The 12,438-nt window shown below is 35.3% G+C and overlaps 1 long non-coding RNA gene across 4 annotated transcripts in view; it reads left to right on the top strand.

Annotated features, from left to right (window-relative positions):
• Positions 1 to 12,438, top strand: part of LOC143643749 (uncharacterized) — a 69,654-nt gene that overhangs the window by 45,822 nt on the left and 11,394 nt on the right. For 3 of the 4 annotated variants that reach the window (XR_013156367.1, XR_013156370.1, XR_013156368.1), the window contains exons 4-7: positions 2,108 to 2,238; positions 5,633 to 5,838; positions 7,926 to 7,983; positions 10,373 to 10,417. This is a non-coding gene — a long non-coding RNA (uncharacterized LOC143643749). The remainder of the gene's footprint in view (positions 1 to 2,107; positions 2,239 to 5,632; positions 5,839 to 7,925; positions 7,984 to 10,372; positions 10,418 to 12,438) is intronic. The other variant, XR_013156369.1, reaches the window with a different exon arrangement.

Genomic DNA, 12,438 nt, shown 5'->3' with positions numbered 1-12,438 from the left:
AGAAATGGTATATAAGAGATAGGGCTTGGGCAGGTTCTAAAGGCACAAGTAAATTACAAGGAAGTTGCCCAAATGCCCATGGTCCCCACTCTTGGCACATTACCTACTCTTTCCAAGCTCAAATGTATGTCCTCTTGGGGAGTGCCTTACAATCAGTTGATTGAGGAAGAGAAAATTCAGCCCTGGTTTACAGATGGTTCTGCATGATATGCAGGTACCACACAAAAGTGGATACCTCTACAGCACCTTTCTGGGATGTTCTTGAAGGATAGTAGTGAGGGGAAATCCTCCCAGTGGGTGGAATTTCTAGTAGTGCACCTGGTTGTTCATTTTGCTTGGAAGAAGAACTGTCCTGAGGTGCATTTGGATACTGACCTTTGGGCTGTTGCTAATGGTTTTGCTGGATGGTCAGGGACTTGGAAGGGGTATGATGGGAAAATTGATGAAAAAGACATCTAGGGAAGAGGTATGTGGATAGACCTTTCTGAGTGGGTAAAAATCACGAAGGTATTTGTGTTCCATGTGAATGCTCACTAGAGGGTGACTTCAGTAGCAAAAGTTTTAATAATCAATTGGATAAGGTGACCTGTTCTGTGGATATCAATCATCCTCTTTCTCTGGCCATTCCTGTCATTGCCCAATGGGCACATGAATAAAGTGGGCATGGTGGTAGGGATGGAGCTTATGCATGGGCTCAGCAACATGGACTTCCACTCACCAAGGCCAACCTGGCTGTGGGCACAGCTAAGTGCCCAATCTGTCAGCAGCAGAGACCCACACTCAGTCCCCAAAATGGCACCATTCCCCAAGGTGATCAGCCTGCTATCTGGTGGCAGGTTGATTACATTTGACCACTTATCATGGAAGAGGCAGTGATTTGTTCTAACTGGAAGAGACACATAACCTGGATATAGGTTTGCCTTCCTTTCCCACAATGCTCCCTGCAAAACTATCATCTGTGAACTTAGAGAATGCCTTATCCACTATCATGGTAAACCAAACAGCATTGCTTCTGATCAAAGGATCCACTTCACAGCGAATGAATACAGGAATGGGCACATGCTCATTGAAATTCTTTGGTCTTATCATGTTCCCCATCATCCAGATGCACCTGGGTTGATAGAATGGTGGAATGGCTTTTGAAGACCCAATTAGGATGCCAACTAGGTGGCAATACCTTGCAGGGCTGGGACAACATTCTCCAAGGGGCTGGTGTATGATATAAATCAGCATCCACTTTATGGTGCTGTTTATCCCATAGCCAGAGTTCATGGGTTCAGGAATCAAGTGACTCACTAGAGAAATTTTTCCTTCCTGTCCCTGAAACCTTAAGTTCAACTGGTCCACAGGTCTTAGTTCCAAAAGGAGAAGTTCTCCTAGAAGGAGATGCAATAATAATTTCAATGAACTGGAAGTTAACACTGTCACCTGGACACTTTGGGTTTTTCATGCCTCTGAATCAACGGGCAGGGAAGGGGGTTACCATACTGGGGGTGGGGAGGAGTGATTGATCCTGACTGTGAATGGGAAAGAGGACGGCAACTACACAGTGGAGGTGAAGAAGAGTTTTCCTGGAACATAGGAGATCCCCTAAGACGTCTCATTATTACTATACCTTTTGATTAGAGTCAATGGAAAACTGCAATAACCCAATCCAGGAAGTGCTAACAATAACCCAGAAATTTTAGGAATGAATGGTTGGGTCATCACATGAAGCAAAGAACCACAGCCAGCTGAGGTGCTTGATGAGGGTTAAGGGAACATGGAATGGGTAGTCGAAGAAGGTAGTGATAAATATGAACTATGATCAGTTGACCAGTCACAGAAACAAGGATTGTGATGGTATAAATATTTCTTCTTTATTTTCTTATGAGTATGTTTATATTTATACATAAAGGAAATATCTTGTTTTCTTCTTATTATATGAATTGGTTGCATTGTTCACGTTATAGCACTTAAGTCATTGGAAATGAAGTTTAAGAGTGAATATTACCTAAGGACTTGCACCCTTTTCTGGAGAGATTTGTGTGTTTCCGGTTGCATGCAGAAGGTTGGTTTATTAAGTCATAAGTCAGTTGATTGCATCTAACTGTTTACATCTTTTAAGGGAGAAGAGAGAATTTCCACTGCTTCTTCAGCCAGCAAGCCTCTCTTATGGGTTTCATCAGACCTTTCATCGGATTTGCCAGCCTTGCAGCCTGCCCTGCAGATTTTGAACCCTTGCATTCCCATGGTTGTGTGAGTCATTTTTATAAATCTTTTATTTAGAGATATCTCCTGTTGGTTCCTTTTCTCTAGAGAACCCTGAAAATACACTGATGTATCATGTATATTGTAGATGTGTCTATGCCTGGGTAGAAAAGGAGGGTCTACTTCTGTAGGACTATTGCTATAGTATTAATGCATTAAGGAATTCCACTCACCCTTGGTCTTCTAACCCAAATACCTGAGGAGTAAAAACATACAAGATGAAAGAACATAGGTTTTGTTTACATATTAGACTTATGAAAACATGTTTGTTCTTAGAAATTATGTCAATAACTATGAAAAGAAAGATCAAAAAAGCAAAAAAAAATGAAATAATTTTATAAGCAAAGGGCGATAGATTCAAATGAGGTTTTAAAATTACAAAATTATTTACTCCTCTATTTTCTCACCTACCATTCTTCTTGACCTTATGTCAATAGTATCTTGTCCATTCCATGCCACAAAGTGCTGTCATCACAGTCAAAAATGATCTCCAACAAATCGAATGGTCATTCTCAGTCCTCACTTTGAAGATGCCTTAAAGTATATGACCCAGTCTATCACTGTCTTCTTGTTGAAATTATTTCTTCACTTTGCTTCCAGTGCAAGACACAATTCTAATTCTCTTCTTATCTCTCTCATTCTCAGCATCCATTCCTCCTCTTCTTTCTGACCTTTAGATGTTGGCATAGTCTATGGGCATGCTTTGGCCTTTTCTTGCATTCATCCACACTCACTTTTCAAATGATCACAACCAGCCTCTTGGCCTTGCCTGCAATATTTATTAGCGGATGACTCTCAAGATTCTATTTCCAGCCTGGATTGCTTCCATAGACACCAGACTTTTATATTTTATTATCTACTATATGTTTTAATTTGAAGATGAAATAAACATTTAAACTTAACATGCCCATTCTCTTTTAGTATTTTCCATTGCAACAACTGGCAAAAATGTTCCCATCATCTTGAATCCTCCCTTTTTTTCTCAACTCAACATCTATTCCTTCAGCAAATCCCATTTGTGAATACATGCCAAATTAAAATTTTTGTAACTCTTCCAATCTATTATATTCTCTCATCTGGATAATTACAATAGCCTCCTTACTATGACTGCTGCCCCTACAAACTGGCTCTCTAAAGAAGATGGAAAATGCTCATTTAAAAATTAAGGACAAATTAAGCCACATCCATGTTCAAAATCACCCAAAAGCATCCTAATACACCTTGAAAAATATAAATCTTGACTTTGACTTTGTCCACTTGGTCCCTCTTTGACTTTACCTTCTAACATTCTATATTTCAGTCACTCTGTTACAGGCACAGACCTCTCCTTGCTATTCTTCAAATACACCAAACATATGTCAAAAACTGCATTTGCAATTTCCTCTCTCTGGAATTTTCTTTCCTCGGTTAATCACAAGACTTACTCCTTTATTTCATATATTTGTTCAAGTGTAATTTCCTCAAAGAGATTTCCTGGAAATATGATCTAAAATAACATTTCTGAGATAGTTTCACCCCTTCCACTCTTGTATTTCTTCTTCTTTCTTTTTCCTATGTACTACCTGAAGATAGGACCCATATTTATTAGCATATTTCAATTGTGTGTACTGCATCCTAGAATATAAAACCCACAGTGGCAAGGTTTTGTTCATTGTTGTGCCAACAGTGACTAGAAAGTTGCCTGACATTTAGCAGATGCTCACTAAATATTTATGGAAATTAGATGCAAATAATAATTGTCTATAAAATATGTAAAGGGTCAAGTTGACTCAATAAGAAAAGAAATTTTTCATTAACAAATTATATCAGAATAAGTTTATTCTTTAATCTAGGAGTGGGCAAAAGTTTCTATGAAGGGCCAGTAAGTAAATATTTTCTGGAGTGTTTTGGGGCCAGTGGTCTCTGTTGCAACTACTCAGTGTTATCTTTATAATATGAAAACAGCCAAAGACACTATATAAATGAAAGGACATGGCAGTATTGCAATAAAACTTTATTTACCAAAACAGATGGTGAGGAAATTAGTCTTGTGGGCTTTAATTTGACAATCCCTGCTATAGTAAATAAAAAATCCTCACAGTGAAATAGCAAGTAGATCAACAAAAGTTTTAAGTGAATTTTTCCAAACCCTCATGGAATATATGATGTCCATTTTATAAAATTTTTACTAGGGCTCATAAAAAGTGGAAACCACTTCAAATTTATTTTATGAGGCTGGTATAAAATGAATAACAAATCCAGGCAAACACAGGTTGATAAAGGAAAATTATAACCTTGTATTATTTATGAATAGCAATAAAAAATCCTAAATCACATATGAACTAATTAAATTAAGTACTGTTTAAAAAAAAAACACCAAAACCCAGTGGAGTTTATTCCAAGAATGTAAGTGTGACATATTTGCCAGGCCCTTTTATACATACCTTGTATAATAAATCCATTTAGTACATTGAAATACATCTAATACACTTAAAACTCTGATTGGATACAATTTCCCCCAAGAAATTGAATGGTATAGTAAACCTAGCAGGTAAGTAGGTGAGCAGTCCCTGTAAATCCCTGAGAGATGGCCTTGTTGTTGAAAGCTGGCTATTAAATTTTTTTAATGGTTGGTATGTAAAAAAGAACGTGACAGATTCAAAAAATGTCATAGTTCGAAAATAACAAGGCTTTAATGTTGAGATGGTTTGAACACTGCTTACCACTTGTTCTTGTGTCTTACTGTTGCTGAAATAAATTGCCACAAATGTAGCGGATTAAAACAACATAAATTTATTCTCTGATAGTTCTTAATGTCAGAAGTCTGAAATCAGTTCCACCAGGTTGAAGTCAAGGAGTTGCAGCTGGTTCCTTTTGAAGTTTTGAGAGGAAACTCTGTTTCCTTGTCTTTTTCAGTTCGAGTAGTTGATCTTCTGAACTTCCTTGCTTGTAGCCCTTCCCTCTACACTCACAGTGCATAATTCAAATCACTACATCTGTCATCTCATCTTCTCCTCTGACACCTCTTATATCCCTCTTCTAAGGATAAGAATGCTTGTGATTACATTGGGCCCATGTGAATAATTTGGGATCTCATCCCTGTCTGAAGACCCTTAATGTAATCACATCTGCAAAACCCATATCCTATATGTGGTATCATTCACAGGTTCTGGGGATTAGAGTATGTACCTGCTTAGGAGCTGTGCTGGTTTGAAACTATTAGGTATGCCAGAAAAGCCATGTTCCTCTAATCCTAATGCAATATTGTAGGGTGGGATAGCTTGATGAGATTGTTTCCATGGAGATGTGACATACCCAATTATGGGTGGGACCTTTTGATTAGATGGAGATGTGGCTGACCCATTCCAGGTGGTCTTAATTAGTTTTGCGGCATCTTTAATAGAGCTCAGGGAGAGGGAAAGACCTCAGAGCCAACTAGACACAGATGTTTGGAGATGCTTGGAGACATTCAGAAGCTCAGAAAGCAGGCCACTAGAACCAGGAGCTGAAAGCAACGAAAGTTGGGAGCAAAGGGCCAGAAGACGTTACCATATGCCTTCCCATGTGACAGGAAACCCACACATGAATTGGCCTTTCTTCAGAGTCAAGGTATCTTTCTCTGGATGCTTTAGCTTGGACATTTTTAAGGCTTTAGAACTATAAACTTGCAACTTAATAATATCACCTTTATAAAAGTTAACCCATTTCTGGTATATTGCATTCTGACAGCACTAGCACACTAAAACAGAAGCCATTTTTCAGCCTACTATACTTCTTTAAATGATTGCAACTTATACCATATTAATCTTAAATATTTTGTCCCTCAAAACACTTATCAATGCCTATATGAAAAGCTGTGTGCTAGTTGCTGTTGTGGAAAAGAGAAAAGACTGAGATTTGGTCCTTGTCTTCCAAGAACTCAATTTTTTCAGGTGGGATCTGATCACATGTCCTCCTTTTATTCTCTACTATAGAAGCAGAAGGTTATACTTTAATTTTCTGAGTTTTTTCACATTTCTATTGACCAAACAAGCCAGTATCTAAAATAGCAATTTCACAGTAGGACTGCATTCAAAGTTCAATGCATGTGGCATTTATGAGGTCATGACTAAAGTCACATTTTAATGGTGTCTTTGTGTGTTCTGAATTTACAAAATCATCTTTTGTGATTTTATTATCTGAAGCAATAAAAGTCTTATACCCCTTAAAAGTCAGCATCTAAAAGCCACTGATTCCTAAACACTAGATTTTGGCCTCCTGCTCCAGGATGGGTATTTTCCTTGTCTGAGTTGAAAGACAAAAAAAATGTGAAAATGCAAGTCATTTTTCAGAAAACTAAATTTGTTCAGTTTTATGACTTTCCTTTCAGTCCTCACCATTTCTCTTTTTATCTTTTTCAAAAAATTTAGGAAAGATTATGATAAATCCTTTTCACCTGCAAAATAATTAGCAAACTAATACACACATATATTCTGGTTCATAAAATTAAAAATAAATCTAAGAACAAATTATCTAGAGCTTGGATGAGTTAAATGAATGAAAAATCAGTATAATAATAATAAATTTATAGCACTTAAAAATTTACAAAACACATTTTTTCCCATTTGCTCAAATGAATCCTTCCATCAAAATGAGCCTATGAAGGAAGATGTGAACAATTATTATTTCCACTTTTTTAGGTTAGGAAATTGAAGCACAGATTTTTAAATGACTTGTCAAAATTATTCTAATTCATATATGGTCACTTAAGTTGAAATTTACCCCTGATGCCTTTCCAATATGTCATTTGATATATGTTCTGTATCTTTAAGCAGTTCTTGGAAAATTCCTTTCATCTCCTCAACTGGGTCTTCCCTGATTCCCCCGGAGCCAACTCAAATAGTAGATGTTGCCTTCATCACACCCCTTGTATGAATTCTGTAAACCATTACCATCATTTTGGAGAATAGTGACAAACAATTCCACTTGTAGGTATTTGTCTAAGAAACTGAAAACATTGATCTACAAAAAAACAAGTACGCAAAAATGGTCATAATAACTTTGTTCAGAATATGTAAAAATGAGAACAAACCCAAATGCCCATCAACTGAGAATAAATACACAAATTCTATATAATTCATGCTACTTAGCAATAAAAGGTAACACAGTACTAATACAGGCAAAAACATGGATGAATATGTAAATTGTATTGACAGAAATAAACTAGCCAAAAAAGAGTAAATGATATTTCATTTATATGAAGCCTTAGAGCAAGCAAAATTAATCTAAGGTCATAGATATCAGAGAGTAACAGACTTTGGGGCTGGGTTGTGCAGGGAAGAATTTGACTGAAAAGATGTATGGGAGAAATTCTAGGGTGATGGAATTCCTATATAAGGTGCTGTGTTTAATGATTATAGAGGTGTAAACAATTGCCAAAACTCTTAAAACTTGCACCATCTATATTTTGTTGTATGTAAATTATGCATCAACAAAATAATAAAAAGTATCAGTCAAAATCTATTAGAATATTATATAATGTTTCAAATTTTTTTCACATTCTTGAAATTTTCTGTCAATTGGTACCCTTAATAGCGAAAAAAAAAATTCTCTATTCGTGTCCTAAAAATAATTTGAAATAGACATTTTTTTTTTTTTGTAACTGAATTTTAGTCTACTTCCTTCAAGTATCACAATCTTTGATGTTCTATTTTCAGGGTGCTCTAAAATATTCTAATCACAGAGAAGTCTCAAAGGGAGGATTTCATACACCATGTAAGTTTTTGTAGGTGTTTTGTGGTTTGATGTTTTAACTTTGCTTTAAATTTACCCTTTATTATTATGGCTTTAAATATCAGTTGGGTCAGCTTGATACCACAGACTATTAGCCACCCAAACAGTGTCCTAAAGAATGTTAAGAAGATATTAATAGCTTAATGTGCTCTCATAAGTGAAAAAATATGTTATGTGCTAAAGCTGGTTTCTTTTACATAGGAAACTGGTTGAAGGAATGTTTTACTTTGGACTAGGCAACCAGTAGACACATTTTTTTCTAAGAGCTTAATATATGCATTTCAGGCTTTGCAGGTCATATTCTCTGTCACAAAAAAATCAAATCTGCTGTTGTAGCAAAAGCAGTCATCGAGACTATCTAATCAAATGGAGATGGCTGTGTTTCAATAAAATTTTATTTATAAAAAGAGACAGCAAGCCACATTTGGCCTACAAATAGCAGTTTGGTGATACCGAATTGGTCATCCTTGAAAGAGAGAGACAGGGGGAAAAAAAAACTTTCAGCTTAGCTATCCTGTCTAAGACTTATCTGTTCATGGCATGAGGAGGCTAAAAGACAGGGTTATTTAATATTTGTTGCTTTCAGTCCAGAAAAAATGGAAGGCAGTAACAGCGCCCTAAGGATAAACTTAAAACAAATATAAATAATGTTTACCTTCCATAATAACAAAATATGCATGCATATTTACAAGACCCCATATGTGATGTTATTTGCATAAAAGGTGTCTTTCATGTTTCGCCCTCTGGGCAACTTAAAAAGTACTTAATACTTTACACTCTCTTAAGACAACAATGAAAACATTGTCCTTGATTTCCTGGAAAACTCTACATAAATGAAAACACAACTGCTCTGTCAACTAATTCCAACATGTGACATCCAATTATTATTCAGTAATTGTCATCACAATCCACCTTCATTAATGAGCGTAATTAAAAGCCCCATCCAAAAACTTAGTGCCTTTTTCCAAGCCGCGTATCAAAATCATGAGAGGCTTTCTGCAGTTTCCTGAGGAAAAGAAATAAATGTGCTTGAGAAAGAAGTTGGACAAACAAGACCAGATCTTGTGTAATTACATTTATGGAGAATATCTAGAAATGGCAAATCTATAAAGATAGAAAATGGGTTAGCAATTGCCTAGGGCTGTGAGAGGTAATAGGGTTCGACTGTCAATCGATATGAAGGATATTAGTGGGACCACAAAGTGTTCTAAAATTAGATTATGGTGATGATTGTACAAATTGGTAAATTGACAAAATTATTGAAATATATACTTACAATGGGTGAATTTTGTTGCATGCGAATTAAAATTCGATAAAGTTAAAAAATTGTTTGAGTAGTGAAACTAACCCAACATTTCCTTAAATGTTTAGCTCCTCACATATGCAGATGCTGACATGATGGAAAAATAAATCAGTTCCTGCTCTAGAAGGACACATTATTTCAGGCTGTTGAATGATTGGCACATTGTGACAATTAAGTTAAAATAGATACCTTTAGAAAGTTAAATATGAAACATCAACTTTTCTTGCTAAAAGCAAAAGTAAAAGAAACAAAAAAAACACAAGTATGCCAGTCTTAATGTTTAAGATGCTCTCCAAGAAATAAGCATAGAGAAGATCATCAATAATTTTTTTTAAATAATCTTTATTTCTTTAGAGCATTTTTAGGTTTATAGAAAGATATAATTTCCAAATATGTTTCTGACAGATTTCCAAAAATTCCCTCCCCTCCCCCAAATAATATTTTCATACACTTTATATTGTTCCTTATAAATTGGAAGTACTGTGTTTCTCAACTTAAAAGAAGCAAGATGGTATGGAATGCCTGCTTTCTCCCCCTGCCCCATCTGTACATAATTAGGGTTTCAATAAATTTAATTAATTAAATTAAAATCATGTAAAATTGAAATATTAGGTTTATTTAATCAGGATTTTTCAATCTCAGCAGTGTTTGGTCCTAATAGTGTTGTGGATTGGAGGGTGTTTAGTCGCATGCCTGATCTCAGTCCACTGTATCTCAGTAGCATCCTCCAGTGTGATAGCCAAAAACGTCTCTAAACATTGCCAAATGTCGCCTAAGGGACAAAATCATCCCCAGTTGAAAACCAGTGTTCTAAACATCAGACAGCTTTCTTAAAAGTTTTTTATTCTTTAAAGTTTGAGAAGATTTTAAATATAAGCATTGAATTTATTGCCATAACATTTCAGCACTGTCCATCACTCATCTCAGAGGTTGCTTTTAATTGCAGGCTGATTATTCATTATATTGATTAGACAAAGTCCAAAATACAGGTACGTCTGGAGTTTGGCGCAAAGGCAAAGACAAAGGAAACAGTATTTCTTACCTTCCTTTTTTCCTCTCTTTCTGCAGGATGAGGGCATGTGGAGAAACTTGGAAGAGCCACATATCCATGGGGTAAGTGGCCATGGGATATGTTTGACTCGTAAAGATGCAGATGTATAAATGCCAAACTCGTAAATGATAACTATACTTCCTTAATCATTTCACCAAAATTATTTTGCTAATATAAATAAGATTATTTGAAGTTTGAATGTATTCATTTTTGTTTCACATATGTTTCAACTTGTTAATCACTAAACATTCTATTTTAACACCTAATGTAGGACTTCTTCTTTATGAATTAACTCAACAGTCGGGGAGAAAGAGACACATTTTAGAGTTCCAGAAGATTTCTAGCATTCATTGACCCACATGGGCACTGCTGTGTGTTGGAGATTTTAAATAATTTTGTTCCTTTATTTCCTGCTACTCCTGTTCCCTCCTCTCACCTTGATCTCCTTTCTCCTCCTTGCACATGTAAGATAAATTACTACATCATGCCTTGGAATTAGCTATTGCATCTTAATATTCTTTCCACAGGAATAAGCAAGGCCATCTCTCTTATTTTGTTTTAAGTCTTTGTTCAAATGCCACATTCCAAATAAGACATTTCTGGACAGGACCATCTAAACATCTAATCACATTTCTCTACGCTGCAACATACCCTACTCATTTCCCTTAATTTACTTTCCTCCTTGCTATGTGTCACCATCTTACCTGCGATGTATTTATGTACAACCCTGGATTTTTTTTTGGGGGGGAGGGGTGCATGGTCCAGTAATCCAACCTGGGTCTCCAGCATGGAAGGTGAGCATTCTACCACTGAACCGTCCTTGTACCCTTACATCCTGTATTTTTATCTATTTTCTCTACTAGTCTATAAGCTTAAGAGAGCAAAAATATTGTTTTATGCAATGCAATATTCTCAGAGCCTAAAGCAGCGCCTGACCCATAAAGCTGGCATTCAATAAATACTCATTGATGCTTAAAATCAATAAAAAATGAAAACAATAAAAATCAGCACAAGATATGATCTGAGAGTTCACAGAGATGGGAACCCATAAGTCAATAAATATATGAGAAAAGACTGAAGCTCAAAGATTATAAATTTTTAAAATAAAGTACAATTTCATGGTCATTAGATTGACAAAATCTGAAAAGGTACATAATACCTAATTTTGGCAAGGATATAAGAAAATAAAAAGTATCTCTTAGAGTCACGTATCCAATAAACCTGAGATTCTATTTCTTGATCTGTTTTCTAGAGAAATTCTCACATGCACAAAGTGATGTTTATTTCAGTATTGGAATATTTGAAACACATGCAGTCCATGAAAGATATATATGTGTATTAAATGGACAAATATCATAAACCTAACATTTAGTAAAAAATATAATTACAGGATATATCCAAAAAGATAATCTTAATAAAAAAATTAAAAAGCTAGTATAGATATTGTAAGTAGGGGCCTGAGATATTTAAGGAGTTGAAAGGAAGCTACAACTGTATTATTAAGATTATAGTAGAGAAAAAAGGAATCTAAAGCAAATGAAACTAAATTAAAATGTTCCTAGATTAGGCGATGTACACATTTATTTAGGCTAAAAAATTCTTAATAATTTTCTATATGTCTAAAATATTAATATAATATATACATGCATACAGGTACATAGCATGCACATGTGCACACACAACATATATATTTACTTGTTGAAATACTGATAAACTGAGCTTCATAATTCTAGAGTTAATATTATAGGACCCTGGACATTGTGGCATTTCTATTCTCCAGTTTTCTTTACAGTATCAGGAAGAGGATTGGTCACAAAATAAAATTGCATTCCTAGAAATTGTAGTGTCCTATATGCTCCTGAGTTTATGTGGCTACTTCACCCCTTATATCCACGCAGCTTAGGTTCTTTTTATTTTTTTCATTGTAAAAGTTGGTGGCTTTTTTTTTTAATTAGAGAATTTTAACTTAGATTCTTAATACCAGTTTTCATTCACAATATAATATTGGGGGAATTTACAAATACATATGTAAAACAATCCATTTTAGAAATGAGGACAACCACTAGTATTCCTCACTCTTGAT

The sequence above is a fragment of the Tamandua tetradactyla genome, chromosome 8 (assembly GCF_023851605.1).
Source record: "Tamandua tetradactyla isolate mTamTet1 chromosome 8, mTamTet1.pri, whole genome shotgun sequence".
Taxonomy (NCBI): domain Eukaryota; kingdom Metazoa; phylum Chordata; class Mammalia; order Pilosa; family Myrmecophagidae; genus Tamandua; species Tamandua tetradactyla.
Note: the sequence above shows the minus strand (reverse complement) of the source record. Positions and strands in the feature narration are given on the sequence as shown.